Here is a 23470-nt window from a genome sequence, read left to right on the forward strand (position 1 = left end):
TATAATAAAAAAACAAGAATCTTTACCCCATGAGTGCTACAAGAGAAATAAAACAAGTATCTTAACACTATATAACTTCAAGAATAACAGATTTAAGATTTCCCCCAATAAACATCTCCTAACCATAAACACTTCAATAGCACCTGAATAGCCACCCACATGCTAAATGATTTAAAACTAATAAGAGGGTATTCTGGAAATGTAGAAACCTGGGCAAAAAAAGTTTACAGACAATAAATCACTTCCAAGAGAAAATTCCTTTACACTCCTGATCTGTTTTTGCCTGTTATTTAGCTAAAATTAGGCCTCCTCTATTACTTCTCAGAAAGGTTAAAATAGAGCCAAAATCCAATAATTTTGTGTCTAAATACTAAGTATAAGAGCAAAAGTACCTTACAACTGTTAATTTCAGGTTTTTTTTTTAGATGTCTGACATCTAAATGTTTAGCCTGTCTAAAAACTTGCATGTAATGGAAACACGGAATATTTACTAGCACTGTTGAAGAGAACAGCTAAGTCATTTTTTTTTTTTTGCTGATTTAAATGTTTTTTTAAAAATTTTTATTTAAATCCAAGTTAGTTAACATGCAGTGTAATAATGGTTTCAGAAGCAGAATTTAGTGATTCATCACTTCCATAGAACATCCAGTCCTCATTCCAACAATTTAGTCCTATTTAGCCCATCCCCCCACCCTCTACCCCTCCAGTAACGTTCAGTTTGTTCTCTGTATTTAACAGTCTCTTATGGTTTGCCTCCCTGTTTTTATTTGTGTTTAAATGAGGAGGAAGTAGGTACAGAGATCCCCACCAGAGTTTCTATTGCTCATTAATTTTGGTTACTAGTGAAGCCTGAGCTATTTTATATTCAAGTGAAAGAGTCAAGAAAGAAGATAAACAAGATTTTCTATTTTAGATATTGTATTCTATTGAATACAATATTCTACCGAAAAACATAAAAGGCTACTAAACTTCTTCAGTAATACACACTTATGTTGTAAAGGTGGGAAAAGAGGAGGAATAAAAAAGGCTTTTAAATTTCAATGGCTATATACTTGAAAGATACTTTTAATATTTTTCACATGTGTACAAGTCACTTACATTTCATTTCCTATGACCTAACCACATGCTCATATCCCACTGTTGGGACTTTTCCTTACTGATGTATAAAACCCACGTATATAGAAAGAACAATTGCTTTTACATGTCAAATACATTTTTAAAAATTTGTACTTGATGGCATAGCAATTTTCCAGTGTAGGTATTTCAAATTTTCTTAATGTGTTCCAATACCATATCTTACTCTTTATGACTTTTGGGTTCTACACTTGTCTTAAAAGAGTTTTGTTCACTCCAAGATTATATTTCTAAAATCCTCTCATGTTTCCTTCTGGTACTTCTATAGTTTATCTTTCTGCTTAAATCTCTCATCCATTTCAATTTAATGTTAAGAATAAGCACATATCAAAATTTATCTTTTCTAAATGGCTAGTCAGTTACCTCAACACCAGCTGTTGAATAATCTCTTTTTCATTCACACCTCCCACCTATTTAATAAGCTACACCTAGTATGTGAATTCATGCTATCTAGGTGGTATGGACTTTTAAAATAAGCTCTTGAAATAAACTACCAAACCCTCTTGTTCCAATTTGTAATCCCACCAGTCAGAAAGGTGCTTATTTCCCTGAATTCTTACCAACATCTTTTGCTATTTCAATAGCTTTTTCTGAGTCACAAAAAAAAGTACTTCAATTTCCATTTATCTGATTACTAAACAAATCAAACGTTTGTTCACATTCACTGTCCTATTTCTTTAATGATTTATCTGTTGATATGTTTTTGTCCATTTTTACACTGGAATATTGATGCTCCTTTTTGAGTTTAAGCTTTCAATATTTACTTTCTAGCATTTGTCCTTTAATTTTGTGACATTTTGAAGACATGTAAAATTTTTATTGAGTTATATATACAAAGCTCTTCTGTAAATTCTTTGTTTTATATGCTCATAAAATCTGTTCAGAGGATAAAATCTATTTATCGATATATATACACCATTTTTGGTATTCATTCCTTCTTGAGGATACAAGTTTCATCACAAGTCATTTCCCTCCAGCCTGAGGAGCATTCTATAGCATTTCTGCTGTGCAGGTCTCCTTACAATGAATTCTCTCAACTTTTGTTTATCTGAAAAACGTCCTAATTTTCACCTTCATGTTTTATGGATATTTTTGCTGAATTCAGAATTCCAGGTTGACAGCTTTATCCTTTTGAACTTTATTTAAAAAAAAAAATTTTTTTTTAATGTTTATTCAATTTTGCATGACCTGGGGGGAGGGGCGCGGAGGGAGGGAGGGAGGGAGGGAGGGAGAGAGGGAGAGAGAGGGAGACTGGAGAGGGAGACTGGAGAGGGAGACTGGAGAGGGAGACTGGAGAGGGAGACTGGAGAGGGAGACTGGAGAGGGAGACTGGAGAGGGAGACTGGAGAGGGAGGGAGACACAGAATCCAAAGCAGGCTTCAAGTTCTGAGCTGTCAGCACAGAGCCCGACATGGGGCTCAAACCCACAGACCACGAGATCCTGACCTGAGCTGAAGGCAGACGCTTAACCAACTTAGCCACCCAGGCACCCCTGAGAGTCCCATAATGTAAACAAATACTTATCAAAATCCATTTTAAAGCTTTCTTTCTAAAAGACAATATATACTATTCACAGCAACTCTATTTTTCATAGTAACAATGGTTTTCCTGATACCATAAATAGCTGACAATTTAAGTTATAGAAAAAGGAATCACTGGTTATCTGACCAAATGATCTAGTATACAGAACATTCATTTAGGTCACAGGGCATAACTTCAGGAACCAATACTGATAAATAAACAGTGGGGGAAAACCTATGTTTCCGCACTATCTCCTATGTAGAGAGTAGCTAGGTACAATTTAATGTAGCAATTGACTACCAAAAAAAAAAAAAAAAAGAATTATCATAAGCCACCCCTGGATCAGATCACACTAGAAGTGATGTACTAGAAATGATGTGTCCACACATAAGCTAATTTCAGCCCAAAGTAAATAGAGCTTTTTGTAAATCAGAACCATCTCATTAAGAGAAGCTTAAGGCATTAATGTTTCTGGATTTTCATATATGCCTTTCCCTAAACAAATATAAACCACTAAAGTTTATTACAATAAACCTTGTTGTTACTCAAAAGATTATTTAAATGTTTAAAGTTTTTAAGTTATGCCATTCATTTTACCAACTTTAAATTTGGAAAATCCCTATTTTCCTCTAATAAATCTATCTCCCAATATACCTGCCAAATTCAGCTGGAGCAGCAGTGCAGGCTCCAAGCATAAGTCTTGCTCTCCAAATAATATTAAGAGGACACACTCTTTTATAAAAACTCTCAATTATTAAACATCTCCTTATACAATCTGGTAAAAATATAATAGGCACAACAACAAATTTTTGGAGGAGGATAAAAATGCTTAAAAATAACAGCTAATACATGGACAGGCTTCAAAGAAATCCATGAAATCTCTAAAACAGTATACTAAATCATGAATATATGTATATTCTAAGGACAGAAGCCACAGCTCTCAAGAAATTCTCCAAGGAGCCTAAAGTATAACAAAAGTTAACAGCTACTGCTGGGATGCTGGAATTTCTGTAAAAGTTATTTTCAGTTTCTGTAAATTTTCTGCTCTCAGTAATTTATATTAGTATGATATTCATAGCTGTACTAATTATTACCTCAGTTAGAACATACTTGTATTCCATTAAGATTTGAAGTTGCAGTTCTTTCCAAAAGAGTTAAGTTTTGGGGAAGGTTAAAAAACAACTTTCAGGGGCGCCTGGGTGGCTCAGTCGGTTGGGTGGCCGACTTCGGCTCAGGTCATGATCTCAAGGTCTGTGAGTTCGAGCCCCGCGTCGGGCTCTGTGCTGACAGCTCAGAGCCTGGAGCCTGTTTCGGATTCTGTGTCTCCCTCTCTCTGGCCCCCCCCCCCCCCCCATCATGCTCTGTCTCTCTCTGTCTCAAAAATAAATAAACGTTAAAAAAACAAAAATTAAAAAAAAAAAACAAAAAAAAAACCAACTTTCATTCCTAAAACAAATGTCTCAGTTTCATAATGCAAGAATAAACGTGAGGTGGGGCGCCTGGGTGGCGCAGTCGGTTAAGCATCTGACTTCAGCCAGGTCACGATCTCGCGGTCTGTGAGTTCGAGCCCCGCGTCGGGCTCTGGGCTGATGACTCAGAGCCTGGACCCTGTTTCCGATTCTGTGTCTCCCTCTCTCTCTGCCCCTCCCCTGTTCATGCTCTGTCTCTCTCTGTCCCAAAAATAAATAAACGTTGAAAAAAAAAAAAAAAGAATAAACGTGAGGTATGTAGATGGCCTAGAATAATTTATCAAACATTTAAGAAACAAAATTCTACAAATAAAGGCTAATCAATATTGTATATTCAAAAGACAATTGAAGGGCGCCTGGGTGGCTCAGTCCGTTGAGTGACCGACTTCGGCTCAGGTCATGATCTCACAGTTTGTGAGTTCAAGCCCCATGTGGGGTTCTGAGCTAACAGCTCAGAGCCTGGAGCCTGCTTCCGGTTCTGTGTCTCCCGCTCTCTGCCCCTCCCCCACTCACGCTCTGTCTCTCTCTGTCTCAGAAATAAACACTAAAAAAAGATTTTTAAAAAAAACAAAAGACAATTGGTTATAAATAGGCATATAAAGAGATTTTAATGCTATTACATCATCTTCACTTAAAATGGCAATTACCACTGGAAAATGTTAAGTTTGTCATTCTTCATAGAGTCAATAGCAGTATCTCTATTTAAAACATAATGGACACAAAGAGATAAAATATTTGATGTCCAATGAGAAAGAATCAACAATGATGCTAGAAATACAGTCTAAATGCCTTTCAATTTGTGAATGTCTCCTCAGAAACGTGACCATATTATATGCAGCTCTAAGGAAATCTGGGTTCTATTTATTGCTACCAAGTAGTTTTGTGGCTTTGGTTTAGTAACAACTTCTCTGTATCATCTATAAAACAGGGAAAACAGAACTGTGGCAGAGATATTATATACTCACCTGTTTCATTTTCCTCCTGAGCACATATGAGGACCACATTTTCCATTCCATTTGTAGCTAGCTGCAGTCATGTGTCTAGTCCTGACCAATGTGAGTTCAATGATGCATGCTCCTTCCAGAACTGGTCCCTAAATCAGCCCTTCAAACATCCTCTGAGGTCTCACTAGTAACTCTGGGGGGGACTCCAAGCAGGCCATAGGGGCAGCTGAGTCACGAGATGGAAGGAATCTGAATACCTGAGTCATCCACATGGTTTTTTGTGTGATGAGAAATAAACTCTTTCATTGTGCTCCACCATGAGATTTGGGGGTTATCTATTTCAGACACAATAATCTTACCTACCTTAGTGGGGGGAAGATAAAATGAGGTAAAAAATTTAAAGTAGAAGATAAAATGAGGAAGGGATTTTTTTTTAATTTTTTTTTTTTAACGTTTATTTATTTTTGAGACAGAGAGAGACAGAGCATGAACGGGGGAGGGGCAGAGAGAGAGGGAGACACAGAATCGGAAACAGGCTCCAGGCTCTGAGCAGTCAGCACAGAGCCCGACGCGGGGCTCGAACTCACATACCGCAAGATCGTGACCTGAGCCGAAGTCGGACGCTTAACCGACTGAGCCACCCAGGCGCCCCGAGGAAGGGATTTTTAAATACAAATGTGGGGTAATGATAGCAACTATTTTTTTATATATATTTTAACGTTTATTTATTTTTGAGAGAGACAGACAGACACAAGCAGGGGAGGGGCAGAGACAGACACACACACACACACACACACACACACACACACACACACACACACACAAAGAATCTGAAGCAGGCTCCAGGCTCTGGGCTGTCAGCACAGACAGGGGTTCAAACTCATAGACCACGAGATCATGACCTGTGCCCAAGTCAGACTCTTAACCGACTGAGCCACCCAGGCACCCCCACAACTATTTTTTTAAATGTTTGTTTTTGAGAGAGGGAGAGACAGCGTGAGTGGGGGGAGGGCAGAGAGAGAGGGGGAGACAGAATTGGAGCTCAGGCTCCAGGCTCTGAGCTGTCAGTACAGAGCCAGATGCAGGGCTAAAACCCACGAACCAGGAGATCATGACCTGAGCCAAAGTCAGAGGCTTAACTGACTAAGCCACCTAGGCACCCCATGATAGAAACTTTTTATCCAGAAAGTAAAGCAGAAACTTTGGAGTCACTACATCTGGGTTCAAGTTCAGCCTCTGACACATATTGGCTAGGTGTGTGACATTGTGTTAAATTACTAAGACAGTTTCTTCAACTATAAAATAAGAACAATAATACCTACAGCCCACCAGATTATTATTAGGATTAAGTGAAATAACATATACAAAGAATCCAGCAGAGAGTATGGCACATATTAACCACTTAACAAATATTATCCAAACTATTACAAATATCTGAGAGGATGGCACAAACCACCTACTTGATAAAACTGTTGGAAGGATTGTAACACTTAAGGCTAGAAATAAAATGAAACAAATTCTTGGCTCCAAAGGGCTTTTCTAATGTAATCAGAAAAGTTAGGCTTTTGGTAGTTTAGAACAAATCAGTATAATACATTAAATTCTCTAAGGTAAATATAAATAATGATTTTAGTCTTAAGTTTATATAGCTACAAACCTACCTCAAGTGATCGTTCTAATATTACAAGTGGGATAATTTCAGTTCAACTACTTATAAATGGGTGAAGTGGCGGTAACTGAAACAGATGATTAGCATAGGCACTATCAGTTTCCAGCAAAGTTCTTTAGAAAGACTCAAATACACCATGAGCTCTATCCTTAAAATAGTTTCTACAATTTCACAGAAAAAGAAACTAAAAGTTCAGAGTAAATGATTCCCATATACCACAAAGCTTCTCCAAAGAAGCAGTCCTTAAACAGCTTCACAAACATACACCTGCTACATTTATCTCTTAAAGCCTGTTAGTGATTGGGAGGTAGAACAGAATGGTACTTTGTGGTTTTAGTAATATTCATTACAAATAATACTCATTACTTAATCCATTACAAAAAGCAAGCTACTGCAGAAAGAAAAGGCATTATTCATTCCATTTTTCCAATTAAAAAAAAAGATTAAAAACATTTTGGCTGGCTCATTCCAGACCCTCTTTGTTCAGAAAGGGAAACAATACATCAGTAGGGAAATAGCTGGGAAAGCATAGTGCAAAATGCTGGGCATGACAGAGTGCCCAGAAACATTAAAAAGTTTTAAAATCGGTTTTAAAAAAGATACCTAGGTGTCAAAATTTTTTGAACTGGTTAAAATACTCATTGCTACAGATCAACAGAAGGGAATTACTAACCTAGTCTGAAATCTTAGTCTATCTACTGTTTTGAATTTCAATGTCCTTATTTGAAAGTTGAAGTGATTGGACCAGATAATGTCTAAAAGACTATGATTCTAACATACAAATGTGTAGAGTTTTAATATACAGCATATTCCAGAGTGAAAAGTGGATAATTTAGACTGTAAGATAAAGAATTTTTGGTTTTAAGAATGTCTCCAAATCCTCGGGCACCTGGGTGGCTCAGTTGGTTAAGCATTTGACTCTTGATTTCAGCTCATGATCCTGTAGTTCATGCATGGGTTTGGGCCCAGCGTCAGGCTCTGTGCTGGCAGTGTGGACCCTACTTGGGATTCTGTCTCCCTCTCTCTCTCTCTGCCCTTTACCCACTCATGATCTCTCTCTGTCTCTCTCAAAAATAAACAAACAATAATAAATAATAAGTTATCTTCAAATTCTCTCAAATGTTAGTATACTCTTCTGCTTTAGTAAATCCAGTTGAATGAGTATAATCTTTGCCTTTCTGATAATCTTTTTCTAACCGATTAACATATTTTTTGAGACCAAATACAGAAGCACATAGGACACTGAACTGGAATTACTAAGTTGAACTGAAAGTCAGGATATAAGACTTCACTTGGTTTTACAACTCTCCCAATATGACTATGCTTCACTCTCTTACCCTGTCTATAAAACAAGGGAAAATGTGCTATCATCTATTTCACTGGATTAGTATTAAAGTATGTCTTTGAAACACTTTGAACCACTCAGACAAGACTGTTACAGAAGAGATTTTTTTCATTATTAGTAACATCATACCAAGTCTAAGTATAAAAACAAAAGAAAGAAGTTCCCATGAGACTACTGCATATGGGAAGTCCTCTTACCTCCTACATTGGAATCAGTTACAATTAATAAATCAATATAAGATGTTCTTATAATACACAGAATCTGGAAATGTGACTAGGCCCATTGCAGCACCAGATTTTAAATCTCTGATCTACATAAAAACTGCCTGAACTAATCTATCCTTCAGTTTTTGTTTATACGAATAACCAACATTTCTTAAATAGGCATTCTTAAAATCATGAAATAAGGAAGGTCCTTTGGAAAGAGGGGTAGGGACAGATAAATAGGTGTGAATGGCAAAAATAAAACCATTCAGAAAAGATATATTATGTACAGCACAAGATGTATTATGTATATATAGCACAATGACTATTTTATCCAAATCAAGGGTGGCAGTGGTTCCCTAGTAAGAAGTTATTCACAAATATAGCTAAATCAAATAGATGCTTCCTTACAGCTAGCAAAATACCCTTTAATTAAAAAAAAAAAAAAAAAAAACTTAGGGTGGGAGGGAGGGGAGGGTGGGCGATGGGTATTGAGGAAGGCACCTTTTGGGATGAGCACTGGGTGTTGTATGGAAACCAATTTGACAATAAATTTCATATATTGAAAAAAAACTTAAACTATTATTATGGATGAATATTCTTTTCCTTTTTGCATAAACATAATACACTTTACTAATGTCCTTAATAAAAATTTCTGGAATCACGTAGTAAGTTGAACAGTGGCCTTCAAAAGAGATGTTCCCATCCTAGCCTGGAACCTATTAATAATATCTCATTTGGAAAAAAATTTTATAATCACTGACCTAGAATGATTGTGGAGATAAGATACGAGTCAGGCCTTGAAAGAAGAAAAGGACCTTAGATAAGCAGAGAAGATGAAAAAGAGTATTCCAGACAGACAAATGCATAGGAAAAGTCATGGAGGTGAAAACTATCCACATTTTGTTAACATATTTACCCAACAGATCAATTGGCTGCAGTGTGGGGTTTTTTGGTAGAATGGTGAGAGACTTAGGTTAGATTGTGGAAGGCTTTGAATACCATGAAAAATCTGAAATTTATCTGTGGGAAGCAAATGGTGATTTGTAAACAAAAAGACTAACGTAATCATGCAGAAACCAGGTGATTAATGAAATTTCAGTCTGGGAAAATAGAAAGTGGTCTGAGCTTTTGGCTCTACCACATTGTCCAACAGCACTTTCTGAAATGATGGAAGTATTCTAGACCTGCACTGTCCAATATGGTGGCCAGTAGCCACCTACAGCTATGGAGCATTTGAAATGGGAGTGGTGCAACTGGGGAACTGAAATTTCAATTTTTTAAAATGTTAACTAATTTAAACTTAAATAGCCCCATGTGGCTAGTGATGATATACTGGACTGAACAGCTCTAGAGTTTTCTCACTTATAAAATGCAAAGTGCAATGAGAACACTAGTGTCCCTAGGCTAAGTTCCACAGCCAAATAAAGTTGGTGCAGCATTCTGATAAAAGCAAACAGGTATTCAAGCAGATGCACCTGAGCATGACTAAAACAGTTCCAGGTTTGTAACCTTTTCATTTCACTCTTTGCATCTCCTTGATTTATTTAAGAGACCCACTCTGTCTCTTGCTGATTTTTCAAATTGGTCTTTAGGTTGATGTTTCCCATGAGTCTATAGTTAAATAGGTAAGGCATCTAATTTAATAGAATTTCTGTGGAAAGGAACAAACATTTCATACAAAAATGCCCCTAGAGCTATGCTGCCCAGTGTGAACACATACTGGAAAAAAGACAGTGTGAATAAAAGAATGTAAAGGCACTCATTCATACATGTTGAAATGATAATATTTTGGATACACTGAGTTAAATAAAATATATTATGAAAATTAATACACCTGTTTCTCTTTAATTTAGCCAATAGAAAATCTTAAACTACATGTATGACTCACATTAAATTTCTCTTAGACAGCCCTGCTGTAGAGAAAGTTATGACATAGATACCTCACAATATACATACTTTATTCAGTTAGTACATACTTACTCAGCATCTATTATTGTCAAGCTTTATGCAACGTTCTGAGACTTTAACAGTGAAGAAAGAGAATGGTCCCTGCCATCAAAGAGCTTAAATTATCTCCTACACTTCTGCACATTTTACATATATTATCTCATTTGTGATAATGCATAAAGATAATTTAACTTTAGAATACTTTACCATTTGGGGGAGCAACGGTCAATGTATAACTAAGAAATTACAAAACAAAGATTCACACTAATGACTATTTTTGTGATACACTAGTTACATTACTATGCTATATAATATGTATCTGGAAGCCTAATACTATCACATTCCCAGTAGCTTCTCCTGGTTTCTTGATCCCTCCCTCTAACTAGTTTGCTCCCTCTTTATGGCTCACCTCTCTCAGACTGTCTCTTCGACTGGCAACCTGCCTGCTATTCACATTACAGCAGGGTTATTTATACTTCCAGGGGTCTCCAAAGAAGGAAAGAGGTTGAAAATGTAAGTGTACATAATTTCAAGCAGCCAACTTCAGTTTTTTGAACCCAAGACTGAGTTTAGAAGTTTCTTTTCAGCTTAAACTAGGTAATTTCTGTAGGATTTTGCTTTATAATTCAATGCACAAACTTATTTGAGGGCTGAAACAACTCATTAGTTTTGTTCTACTGAAGCTTTCACATAAGAAAACTCTCCCAAATAGGGCTTCAGAAACAAATTAACAAGTAGTATTTCTCTAGCAAATGATTTTTAAAATAAAATACTAGGTAACATCAATAGGTCAAGAATATATATAGGATTTTAAGGCTAATGGCACAACTTTCAGGAAAATGTTACTAATAAACTAAATGTTCAGGTTTGACAGCTACAAAGAGAGGAAATACAAACAAAACTACTGTACTTTATCAAAAGGTGGCAATTTTTCCTAATTTAATAAAATATTACTAATATATGATAGTTATTGAGAAACAAAATGAAGTACCCAAGTTTTAACTACCCAAAATGATTTCACTGCCTTTTTTGGTTGAAGTCTACCAGCATCTGAAATACAGATGTGTTTAGGAAAGGAATGCTATTCCTTGATCTTTAGCTGTGTGCAGGTGTGGCTATATACATAGTTGTTTCAATGTTACACATCTGCTGCCAGCAAACAGAAAACTCACTTTATGATATTAAAAAAAAAAAAACTGAAGAAAGATAATAATTACTCCCGATTGGGGGAAAAAAAAAAATCACCTAAGGAAAATATAGCTATTCTCCTTAAGTAACTGGATTAGCCTTTTGCTACAAAGGAGTCAAACCAAATTTAAGCTAACATACTTCATATATGATCATGGGTCCTCTCAATCATTAACTATTAGTGCTACCATGCCATCAAATATACAATGCAATCAAATATAAGTTTAGAAATTCAACTTCTGTTTGCTTTCCAGTCCAAAATGGCCTATCTTTTATACGGGCCCCAAACAATAAAAGAGCATAAAGTTTAGTGCAAAACCAGCCTGCCTTTGACAATCAACTGTCACTTGTTAGTAGCATCAGAAAAACAAGTAACGATTCCTGAGATTTCCTTTATAACTTCAAGATAGAATAAGTATAAGGAGGCAATTCAGATGTAAATGTAACAAAATTTATCCCCAGCTCACTCTTACTCTGTGCCCAGAACTAGCTTAGGGACTTTTACATGTTATCACAAATATTTGTCCTCTTCTTCCCCTTTGATAAATTCAGAAAATTACATTGTTCAGTCCTCAGTGCCCTCCAGATTAAAAAAAAAAACCAACAAAAAATAAAGGAAGAAGAAAAGCAGGAGGATGGGAGATGGTTACAAACCAAAGAACTTCTGTGATAAGTCTAAATTAAGTGTTAAGATAAAATCAGAACCCGCCATAATATATGAGATTCTTTCAAATGTTAAAAAAGTTTGCTTCAAATTACCTATATTTAATTCTATCTAACAACCTCATTAGAATAGTATCTTCCAATCTGATCCCATTAAAGAGAGGTGGCCCCAAGGTGTCTTACATTCAAACTGCAAAAAAAATTACGACTTTCCCTACTTCAAATTTATGAGGTGCATTTATTTTCCGTAAAATGAAGGATCTTTAAAAACAGATACTGATCTTAGTATCTTTCATACCTTAGGTGGAAAAAAATATGGTTTCATTTAGTCAAGTAGAAAAGCACCCCAAATTCTACAAATCACCACCAAAATTTTAAAAAGAAATTAAAACAGTGGTTAGAGGACAGTAAATTGGGACTGCTCTTTATATAAACTCTCATCTTCAACTGAGGCCTTCCCCAAATAAAACAACAGTATTTTAAGTAGCTACTATCTGAAGACTTGGGTTGTGTTTCAATTCCTGAAACAAGCTGCAGTTTTAAAAGTTAATCTTACTAGAATCCTCCTGGAAGTCAAAGATACTGAAAAAAATACTTTAACATAGGATGCCAAAGTAGAATTATTGTTCCCTCAGCAAGACACCTTGCGGTGACATTAATAGTTTCCATGGAGGCATGAAATTTAAACTTCAGTTATACTGTATACAGTCATTTTAAAGGAGAAGATTAAACAAAGAAAAAGGTTTTGTTGTTGTTGTTGCATAATTTGATTAAGCCCCAAGACTGAATTCCAAATCTTTACCATGGAATTGCAACTGGCAAGGAAAGAACATTTGAAAATAAGAGTTAACAATAGATCATCGCCATTTTCTACACAGAGAGAAGTATTTACATTTTAATTCAGTTCAGGCAGCTGGGTGCTAAGGACGCATAAAAAGGCAACTATGGTAATAGCTTCAATTATAAACAGACGTGGAGAGCTGCCTATTAAGATGGTTAATGGCAAAACTGAAAATGAAAACAAGGCATACCGTCATACTTCCCATAACCAAGAGTCGAGGCAATCTAGGTTAAAATCATAAAAAACGAATAAGCCATATTCTCACAAAAAGAAAAAGAGAGAAGTGGGACTGAAAGAAAAGATCACGATCATTTCAAGGCAGCCAGTCAGGGGGAAAGACTGCTTGCTGCCTCCACTGTTTACTAATATTTAAAACTAGCATTTCCAGTCAACACCTGGGTTTGAAAATCGCAGCAGCACGGAAAGGCTGGGTCCTTTCCGACGTAAACCCAACAGGACATTCGGCAACGTTTTGCATAGTAAATATTACCCAGAATAAAGCATTGTTCGCGTATTTCCACCTTTAAAGACCAAAGAGAAACAAAACAAAACAAAAAACAAAAACGAAGACCCTTCTTTCTCCCATAAACAGCCTTCACCCCTCTCTCCCCTCTTTTACTTATCGCCCTTGCCGCGGGGTTAATGAACCCTAAACTTCTTTTTCTTCTTCCCATTAATGGAAACGGGGGGAAAGAGCAACGAGAGAGGGGAAGGAACCCAGATGACAGGAAAAACTGGAAATCAAAACCAGTGGCGTTCCTTCCTGGGCGAAGGCTAGGAACTCCCTGAAGGTTTCGCGTGACGGAGACAAGCCCTGGAAGACCCCTAGTAAACCCCTGTTAACGTATCTTCTGAGCCCACGGCGACACCATTTTTCGTCTCATTTCTGCTTCTGAAGGGGGTGGCAGTTCCCCCGGATGAACCTTCACGGGCGCACGCCTCCCCTTCCCTAAAGCCCCCGCAGCAGGGGTTGGGGGGCTGTGGCCCCCGCTCCGAATTTACAGCGAGGCCCGGAAATCGGTCCCGTTAGAGCCGATTTCACCCATCAGGAATGCGCTCCACCCCCGCTGCCTCCCCGCGGCGGCCGCCCTCGGTGTCGGCTGCTTCAGGGGCCCGGGAAGTGCTGCAGGGGAGCGCCGCTCTGCCCGTCACAACATTGCTGGGTCGGCCGCCGACTCCACAGACTGGCCGGGCCGGGAGAGCAGAGCTCGGGCGGAGCCCGAGCGGCCGAGGGGGCGCCAGCGCCGGGCGGGGGACGCGGAACCAGCCCCTGGCCTGACCCCCAGGTCCAGGACCGGCCTCGGCCCCGGGCTGAGCCCGAGAGGCGGCGCCTTTCCCGTGGGATTTCTGAATCCATTTCCGTCCCGGGAAGGGGCGCGAGGGCAGCGGCCGTGCCGGAGCGCCTCGGGTCGGAAACGGGAGCCGCCCCTGCCCTCCTTTACCCGGGCGCAACCTCTTCCCGTGCCCGCCCGTACCTTCAACTCCTCGGAGCGGCGGTGGGCGCCGGAGTGCGGGTGAACAGGCCCATCTCCCGGCGGCAGCGGCAGAAGCCGAAGGAAGTACGGAGGAGGTTTCCTCAGACCCGCCGAGACGCCTCTCAGCTGGGGCGGAGGGAACGCAGAGGAGGGGTCCCGAGGGCCGCTTTCCCGAACTCCTCCTCCGCAGTTCTGTCTTGACGGCTGTTCCCGGGAACCAGCGCCACAACTGCCATTCTCCCCCTCCTTCAGCCCCCGCTGTCTCCGCCTCCTCCTCCCACTCCTTCCTCCCGCCCCCGGCCCACCCAGCCCCGCCCCGCTCCGCTCCGCTCCGGCGCGCTGCCCGCGTGCCGTGCGTCATGGCGTCACGCCCACCGGGCCCGCCGCGGGCGGCTCTGGGACGCTGTCGTTAGCTCCGGCGCGTTGGCCCCGGCTGGTCTCGGCGCGCCCCGCCCGCGACCGGGTGGCCGGGAGGGCAGCCCCTCGCTTGTCCTCTACGCGGGCCAGTCAGCCGTCCTTTCTGCCCCTCGGCCCGCAGCTCTTCGCCCTTAGCGGGGCAGGTGTCTCCTAAGAGAATGGGTGGGGTGGCCGGATCTGCCCCCTAGGTGATGGGGGATGCTGGACTCGAGGACCCTGGCTTTTGGGTGTTTCGCACGCCATAAATTATTCGTTTCTTTGTGTTCTCACGGTTCTCAACCTGCTAGATTGGCAACCCCAGGGAAAGCAAGGCCGGGATGTTGCTGCAAGTTTCTGCCGCTCCCCGAGTGAAATGTTTTCCCCTCCTGTGGCTGCGCCCCCACCCCACTCGTTCTTACAGTTTTAAGCAGGGGCTGCTAGCAACAGCGCTTAGCTCAATGTGAGGGTGCAGAGAATATCTGCCACCCTCCTCTTCCCTTCCCCCCATCACTTAATTTCACAAAGTCGCTTAAGTATTCAGAATTCATACTTCAGTACTTACTGATACATTCTGAATTACTTTAATCCAGCTTTATCTGTTCCATCCCCTCTTATCCTTTAAGCCAGTCATGCCCCCTTTAAATTTTTTAACCTGCACATGATGTAGTATCAGTTCTTTTTAGTTGAATAAACATTCATTGCAGACCTGGTCCATTCCCTCATAGTTGATTTCTCTACAAGATTCCTTGGCATATTGAGAAATGGAATGTTATGGATGCTGGACAGAATGTCCATTTGCCATCTGTTACTTAACAAAATATATCACCCTATCTATTCTTGTTTTAGTGTGTCTGTCCAATTTAAATTAGAAACAAACCAAGGAGCCATGGTGTTTCAGACGGTACTTGGTAGCTTTGGTAACCCAGTAAATGTTTACCAATTAGAAAACTAAACAAGCAAGGCAGTTAAGCCCAAGTATTTTTTTTTTTTACCACAAATCTTAAAAGAAGTAATGATGAATATGTTTATTTTCATTTATTGGAAGTTTTAAAGCTGTTTTATACTCCTTGAAGGCTGCCTACCATTTAATCAATGGGATACTTTGTACAAGTAGTACCAGAATAGTAAGGTAAATGGATTTATGGAACAGTATTCATACATAATGTAATCCTTGAGAATGTATCAACATGTTGAACATTTAAGAACAGATAGGGCAATGGCTTGAAAGGAGGTTTTGAGTAAAGAGGCTGTGCAAAGTGGAAATGGTCTTGTACTCTGTACATTGTCATATTTTCCAGAGGTGCCTTTTCCTGCTTGTCTTCTTGAAAGCTGGAGGGATTTCCTACTCTTCACTAAGGCAACATAGATATATTAAAAAACAAATATTTATTGAACATCTCCACTTGAATCCCCATGGGTACCTCAAACTCGACCTGTCCAAGACAGAATTTCTCTTTTCCTCTAAACTTGTGTCTCTCATTCACCCAGGCCCAAGCCAGAAATCAAGGATTCTTACCAAGCACCCTCCTTTCAGTCACTTCCAATTCATAATTAACCATCCCTGTTAAACATTCCTGCACTCTCCCTTCTATACTCTCCTTCGGCCTTTAGGGCAGTGATTTCTACTTTGCACATTAGAATCCCCTGAGGAGCTTTAAAAAAACTCTGATGCCCAGGCTTCCCCTGCCAATTAAGTTAGTATCTCTGAGGTTGGCACTCAAGCATCAGGATATTTTTTTTAACTCTCCAGGTGATTCTAGTGGTTGAAAACTATTGCTAGGGCCTCATCATTATTCACCAGATTACTGCAAAGGCATAATAATTGGCCCTAGGTGCCTTGAATTTTGGCAGCATTGTCCCTTCTTTCCCTACTGTCTTCTAATTCATTCAAAATCAATTCAATAAATATTTATTGAGTGCCTAGTATGGGGGGGGGGGTCCCAATATAGCAATGAAAAAGATAGCCCTTGTATCTGGTCTCATAGTCTGGGAGTGGGGTGGCACAGTTGGGGGGAGGAAGAAAAAAAAAACAAAGAAATAAAGGAAAGGAAATAAATTTACCCGTGTAACATATAGAAACCAGGAAGGCTGTTACCTTAGTTTGGTGTCTCCAACTAAAGTCTACTCCTCTGACATTTGAGCTGGGTTCTACAAGACAAGAGGAAGCAAACAAGTTAAGGGATGGGGAAGGTAGAGGAAACAGTAGGTGCAAAGGTCCTAGCCAAAGTTGCCAAGTTTAAGGCAGCTAGAGACTGAAGCATAATCAGGATGAGGGAGTAGAACATGGAGTTAAAGAGGCAGGAGGAAGCCAATTATGTAAGACATTTTGAGGTCATCATAAGGAGAATTCTAAATGGTTGGTATGATGTATGATTAGACACAATAGATTTTCAAGTGGAGAGACACCTGATTTACCTCTGAAAAGGATCATTCTGGTTGCTCTGGGGACCACATTCTGGCAGAGCAAGACTGGAAGCAGGGAGACCAATTAGAAGGCTACTTCAAGAATCTAGGAAAGAAATCATAGTTCTTTGAACCAAGGTGGAGACGAAAGAGGATGGTTCCAGTATTTGTTTAGAGGCAGAATTGGTAAGACTTGCTTAGAATGGAGTGAAAGCAGGGATGAGAGGAACAGAACAGGGTTACAATAACAGCTGCTTTTTACTGAATACATGTTACCTGACAGGCATTGTTCTAAGTGGTTTATAAGTATTCAGCCATTTAATAATCACAAGAGTCCCAAAACATAGGTGCTATTCTTTTTTTAAAAAAATTTTTTAATGTTTATTTATATTTGACAGACAGAGAGAACAGGGGAGGGGCACAGAGAGACAGAGACAGAATCTGAAGCAGGCTCCAGGCTCTGAGCTGTCAGCACAGAGCCTGACGCAGGGCTCGAACTCACCAGCCAGGAGACAGTGACTTGAGCTGAAGTCAGATGCTTAATGGACTGAGCCACCCAGGCGCCCCAAAAGATAGGTGCTATTCTTATCCCATTAACAAATTAGTATCTGAGGCTTGAGGGTAAGTAATTTGCTCAAAGTTACATAGCTGGTAAGTGGCAGAACTGGGATTTGGACCATGCAGGCAAGTTAGTCTGACTCTAGAATTCATATTCTTTTTCTACCCCAACCATAGCCCCCTCCATTGGTGTCACAGTCAAAGTGAAATTTTCATCCACATTAAACTATTTAGGGTACCATAAATCCTTTCTCCTTCCTCCACTTCTCTCCTCCTTCTTCTTTCCTCCCTCTCTGTTACACATGAGCATTTACTTTTCTTTGCACGTGCTGTCTACTATACCTAGAATGCCCTCTCCCCTCTCCTTCCCTTCCTGGCTCAATGTAGCAACCTTTGCTGGTCCTTACAGGCTACATCAGGCCCACCTTTATGGCTCCATAGCAACCCTGTGCTTACCTCCATAATTTTCTATGTAAAGTGCTTCATCCTTATTTGTAGGTCTTGCCCACTAAACTTTGAAGGCAGGTAACTTAATGCCCAATACATAAGACCCAGAGCAAGGAGGTTTTCTCTGGTCATTGGGAGATACAAATGTGGTAATGTATTGTCCTTGCCTTCAAGAAGCTTGTAAACTTGACAAGGAAACAGACACATAGAAAATCACTCTCTAATACAAGGACCAAAGGTATCATAGAAACAACATGTTATAGGACAGGACATTGGAGGCAAGAAAGTTGGCTTGAAGGTTCTGCTGGGGAAAAAAAAAATGCAACCAGAAACGGGATCTTGGGGGCTTTATTCTCCACCATCATTTAATATGGCTTGGGGAGGCAGCCTTGGGACCTCATCCAGATAGACTTGGGAGATTCTTGGTTGCCACAGTTGATTCACTGGAATGTGCTACTTCCTGACTTCTCACTTTTACCTGTCTCTATGTGAATAAGTGTATTGATCTCAAGTTTGTTCAATTCCCTTTCTGGCAAGGTCAGAAATTTCTTCTTATGCAAGTCCCTCCTTTTTCTCATGTGTGAGGCTTCAGAACTTGGGTTCTAGCTGTGGGACCTTGGGAAAGTTACTGAACTCTTATGACCCACAGTGTTGGGCCCAGTGTGTAAGGTGTGAGGGTTTTGCCCTGCATTACCACAAGGGGTGTCACTAACATAGACTACACTGTGGTCATAGATCACACGTGGATGCGCTTCATAGTAGGCCTTCTCAACATGACCTATCATGAAATAGGGGGAAAATAGTACCTACCCCACTGAGTTGTTCTCAGAACTAAATGAGTAAATGTAGATACAGCACTTAAGCTTGGCATGTAGTAAATCATCAGTAAATGTTAGCTGCTATTACAAGGTAAAGGGAAGCAGTCTAGAGTGGGAATTAATCCAGCTAGGATTTTAAAAGTGGGGTCATCTGTGTCCCTGCTTGGGTGGTTCTCTTCATTGTTAGGACCATAGAGGGAATCTGGAGAGGAAAGCACTTTTCTCTTCCAAATTGAGGACCTAGGACCCTCAGGGGAAAAATCCTTCAGGTGGCTGAAAGCTGAGTTGCTCTGATCCACCAATTCCTCCTGCCCCATCTCTCGCTCACCACCTTCCACACGGAAATGGCACCATATACTCCCCAAAGCCAGCCCAAGCCACTCTTTCTTGTGGAAAGATTAGACTCCCTGAAGGGCTATGAATCAGCCTTTAGGGTGGTATTTCTCAAAGTGTAGGCTAGAATCATCATTGCTAGAATCACATGGAGCACCTGTTAAGATAAATTCCTGGGTTCTCAGACTTACAGAATCATTATCTGTGAGACGGTAGTCCTGGAATCTAGTTTTTAACAAGCTCTCCGGGTAATTCATACTACATGTTTGAGAACTACAGCTTAAGTGCTTCAGCCATTATGACAATATCCCAGCTTCAAGCAGTTTTCTTTCACAAGATCTCTCATTAGGCTCCTTAGGAGGGAGGGTATCTCATTCCTCTTCAGGGGACCCATCCAGTTGTCTATAATCTGGTTCATTCTCCCTCCCACCCATTATCAGAAATGGTATCTCCTTTAACCTTCTCTTGGTAGAGACTGGAGCCTCAGGCCACCGTTACCCATTGTTTATTCCAGTCTTTCTTAATTACCTTCCCTATTTGACTGATTCATGACTTACCCTACTCTGAGCTGGTGACCTGGGCTAGAAACCCCCAGAACCCCTTATAACTAGAGCTGGTTAGACTCATTCTATGTTGGACAGGGTACGTTTGGCTGACTAGGTCCAAAGTGATGTGTTGCACTAGAAGCAGGATATCAGTGGGTGATGAGCAAGGACTTAGAATGACCATATGTCCCAGTTTGCTCAGGAGATCCCTGGCTTATACCTGTTGTGGGGGCTTAATTATTAATGGTACCCCTTTCACTCTCAAAGAGTCCTGGGTTAAACAAATTATCGTCATCCTGATAACCAGCCTCATGTCAAGACCAACAGTTGCAATGCTTTAGCCCTTGGATTGTGCCTAGACCACCCCCTTCCTACTCTCCCAGCCGCCAATCCAATGGCATGGTTCCTTCTCAGATTTCCTTAATGAATTTACTTTGGTGTAATACTTTGGACTCACATTAAGGGATTTATAAGAAAGCACCGTGAAAATTGTTGCTGTATTTACTCTCTCTGTATCTGAAGAATGTTTTTTTTTTGTTGTTGTTGTTGTTTTTTTTTTTTTTTTTTTTTTTGGTTTTAGCACCTGGAATAGCTGTGTTTCCCCTGTTTAGTATCCCCATTTGTTTTGTCTTCTGGATACCTAATGGAACTGACAGTATTTCTCTTGGCCATGAGGAAGCTTAGACCTATGTATGTGGCCTCCTTCTGGTCTGTATATGGATTAAACAGAATGCACTTTACACGCTTAACTTACTCTTTTTTTTTAATTTTTAAAATTTTATTTTAGAGAGAGAGAGCATGAGGGGAGAGGGACAGAGGGAGAGAGAGAGAGAGAGAGAGAGAGAGAATCTTAAGCAGGCTCCACACTCAGCATGAAGCCTGAAGTGGGGCTCAATCCCATGACCCTGGGATCATGACCTGAACCAAAACCAAGAGTCAGATGCTCAACCAACTGAGCCACCCAGACACCCCATACTTAACTTACTCTTGACTTGAGTCCTCTGTTTCCATTTCTTCACTAACTTGAGATTTAATTTCTCTGGTGCTACATTATATGTATCTGTAACCCATCTTTTATCCTTTTTGAAACAAGGCAGGTATAAAAAATGTTTATGAACACATTCTCACAAACAAACTGGTACTAATTGCTAGTTATATAACTGAAAGAGATTATTTTAAAATGTATACAATGAATAATTTCCTCACTTCAAAATATAGCATTAACAAAATGAATAGCATTTTAAGTAATGCTGGATTTAGCATTATTCAACTGCGTTCTTATCTAGCAAGTGAAAGATTCAAACGAAAGCAAATGAACCAAAGATTAGATTAATTTTCAAGCTGAAATATTTTTAGATATGACCCAGAACCTTATACAAATAATGTAATGAGGAACACTCACCTACAGAAACCGCATAGCCCAATTAGACTCTATTCAGGGGTGTTTACCTTCGTAATGAAATTCTCTGCTGTTGGACATGAAGAAAGGGAGAGGAAGGGGCAGGTCAGGGAATCAGATTTGAGAATGTACATTCCAGATAATAATGATCCATGAAGAGGAGTCTTTGGCCAGAAGTATGTGGCCTGTAACAGTCTCCAGACAATTATTCTTACTGCTGGCCTCGATAATATTGCAGGAGTTGGGACAGGGAGCCATATAACATAAAACCACATAAAGAAATTCACCTTAATGAAATTACTGAGAAATACATTTTTTACAACTAGTTTATTTGGAGATTGTGCTGAATTTACAAGACTTAAAGTTATATGGATAGTATGGATAGTACACTGTATTATTTTATGGATAAATTAGGCATCTAGTTAAATGTGCTTCAAAAATATTTTGCCCCAAGTTTATGGAAAGCATGCTAAATATAGTGATTTCTGCCCCTTGTCAGCATAAATATACCCATTTATCTTTCTTTAATTACAAAAATTTGCAGAGAATATGGGAACCTGTGTAACTCCTAAAAGAACAAATGTTAACATTTTCTCATATTTGTATTCCTTTTCAAAGCAAAAGAAATGAAACATTATAGCATTGAAGCCTCCTTTGTTACTCCTCCCAGAACCCCCCCCCCCTTTCCATTTCTCTCCTCCCAAGGTAACTGTTATCCTAAAAGTTTTACCCTTCTGGCTCACATTGTTATCCTTTTATGATATAAGTGCATATTCACAAGTAACACATTCTGTTGTTTTATGTTCTAAATATAGTTTTTGCTAAACAACATTTTTACATAAATGATATTGTACCAAACGTATCATTCTACCTGCCTTCTTTTTTTTTTTTCCTAATCAACATTGTTTTCAAGATCTACCCATGTTGATACATGGAAATCTATCTTATTCATTTTAGCTGCTTAATAAATGAGTTTTCTTATACATGTCTCTTTTTGCACATATGGGAGACTTTCTCTAGAGTATATACCTTGAAGCAAAATTACTGAAGACACTCTTTTGAAACTTGAAAAATACTAGAGACTGTCTTGTGGCTGTCTTCTGCTCTGATTGTATCTGTAGGTATTAATAGTTAGTGGGTGAAAAAAGTAGGCATGTGTATTTGAATTCTCAGGGCTCTTCCCGTAAAAGTTCTAAAATTATTAATACAGGAAGATGAATGTCCATAAATCAAAGTTCCTATATGTCTATTCCCTCATCTTTATAATGAGGGTAATAAAAGTACCTCCTTCTTAGAATTTATGCAAGAATTAAATGAAGGAATAAGTGTAAAGCATTCAGCACCTGGCACTTAGTAATAATTCAGTAAATATTAGCAATTATCAGTAGTGTTATTTTAAGATGAGTGGATACTGGATTCAGTGGCTTTTATTTGAAGATAGTCTGTCACAGACAGAATTTTACAGAAGAAAGAAAGTGTTATCCCCCCTGCAATATCATTTTTGAAAGTTTTATCTTTACGTTTTCCTTTTCCTTTCAAATTGTGTTTAGTATTTTTGGCAGAATATAGCACTGAAACAGTAAGAAGATCCAAGACATTTAAGCAGGGAGAAAACAGTAGGAAAGGTGACTAAGTATAAACTAACCCCTGCTGGCCGTGGACAGCCTGTTTTTGCAGGTGCCATCCTGCCACTTTTTTTGCCTTCCCTTCTGTTCAATGGTATTATCAGGAAACTCATCAGCAATTAACAAAAGCAATTCTGTTTCTAGGGTGGTTTCAATTTAAAAAATCCCATCTACCTTTGCCAGGGGAATCCCGTCAGAAATGTCAGGAGAAGAGGTATTTAAAAGTTAACTTCCTGGCAAATGTGGTCAGAATCCAAAATGACTGATTAAAAGCCTGTGTGATGTCAAAAGGCGGACGAGAAATGACATGTAATACCTTGAATACATCAGCTGATATTTGGGGTTAGAGGGAAGAATTTGTTACCTTACCCAAACGGATACTTGGGAGTTTTCAAAACAACAACAAACCCCCCCAAAACAAAACTGTCACAAGTTTGGAGCTAAAATAACTGTGCTGAGCCAACATTCCTATCAGTGATCAAAGAGAAAAAGATTTTAAAATAGTTGAATAACGAAGCAAAGGAGAAATATATCCGAAGTGTCA

At 39.5% G+C, this 23470-nt stretch overlaps 1 protein-coding gene across 1 annotated transcript in view; it reads right to left on the minus strand.

Moving 5' to 3' along the window:
• Positions 1-14669, minus strand: part of RNF19A (ring finger protein 19A, RBR E3 ubiquitin protein ligase) — a 57143-nt gene extending 42474 nt beyond the window's left edge. Inside the window, exon 1 of the mRNA XM_047842275.1 lies at positions 14403-14669. The gene's annotated coding sequence lies outside the window, so the exon portion shown is untranslated. The remainder of the gene's footprint in view (positions 1-14402) is intronic.
• Between the last annotated feature and the right edge of the window lie 8801 nt (positions 14670-23470).

The sequence above is a fragment of the Prionailurus viverrinus genome, chromosome F2, assembly GCF_022837055.1.
Source record: "Prionailurus viverrinus isolate Anna chromosome F2, UM_Priviv_1.0, whole genome shotgun sequence".
Lineage (NCBI taxonomy): Eukaryota > Metazoa > Chordata > Mammalia > Carnivora > Felidae > Prionailurus > Prionailurus viverrinus.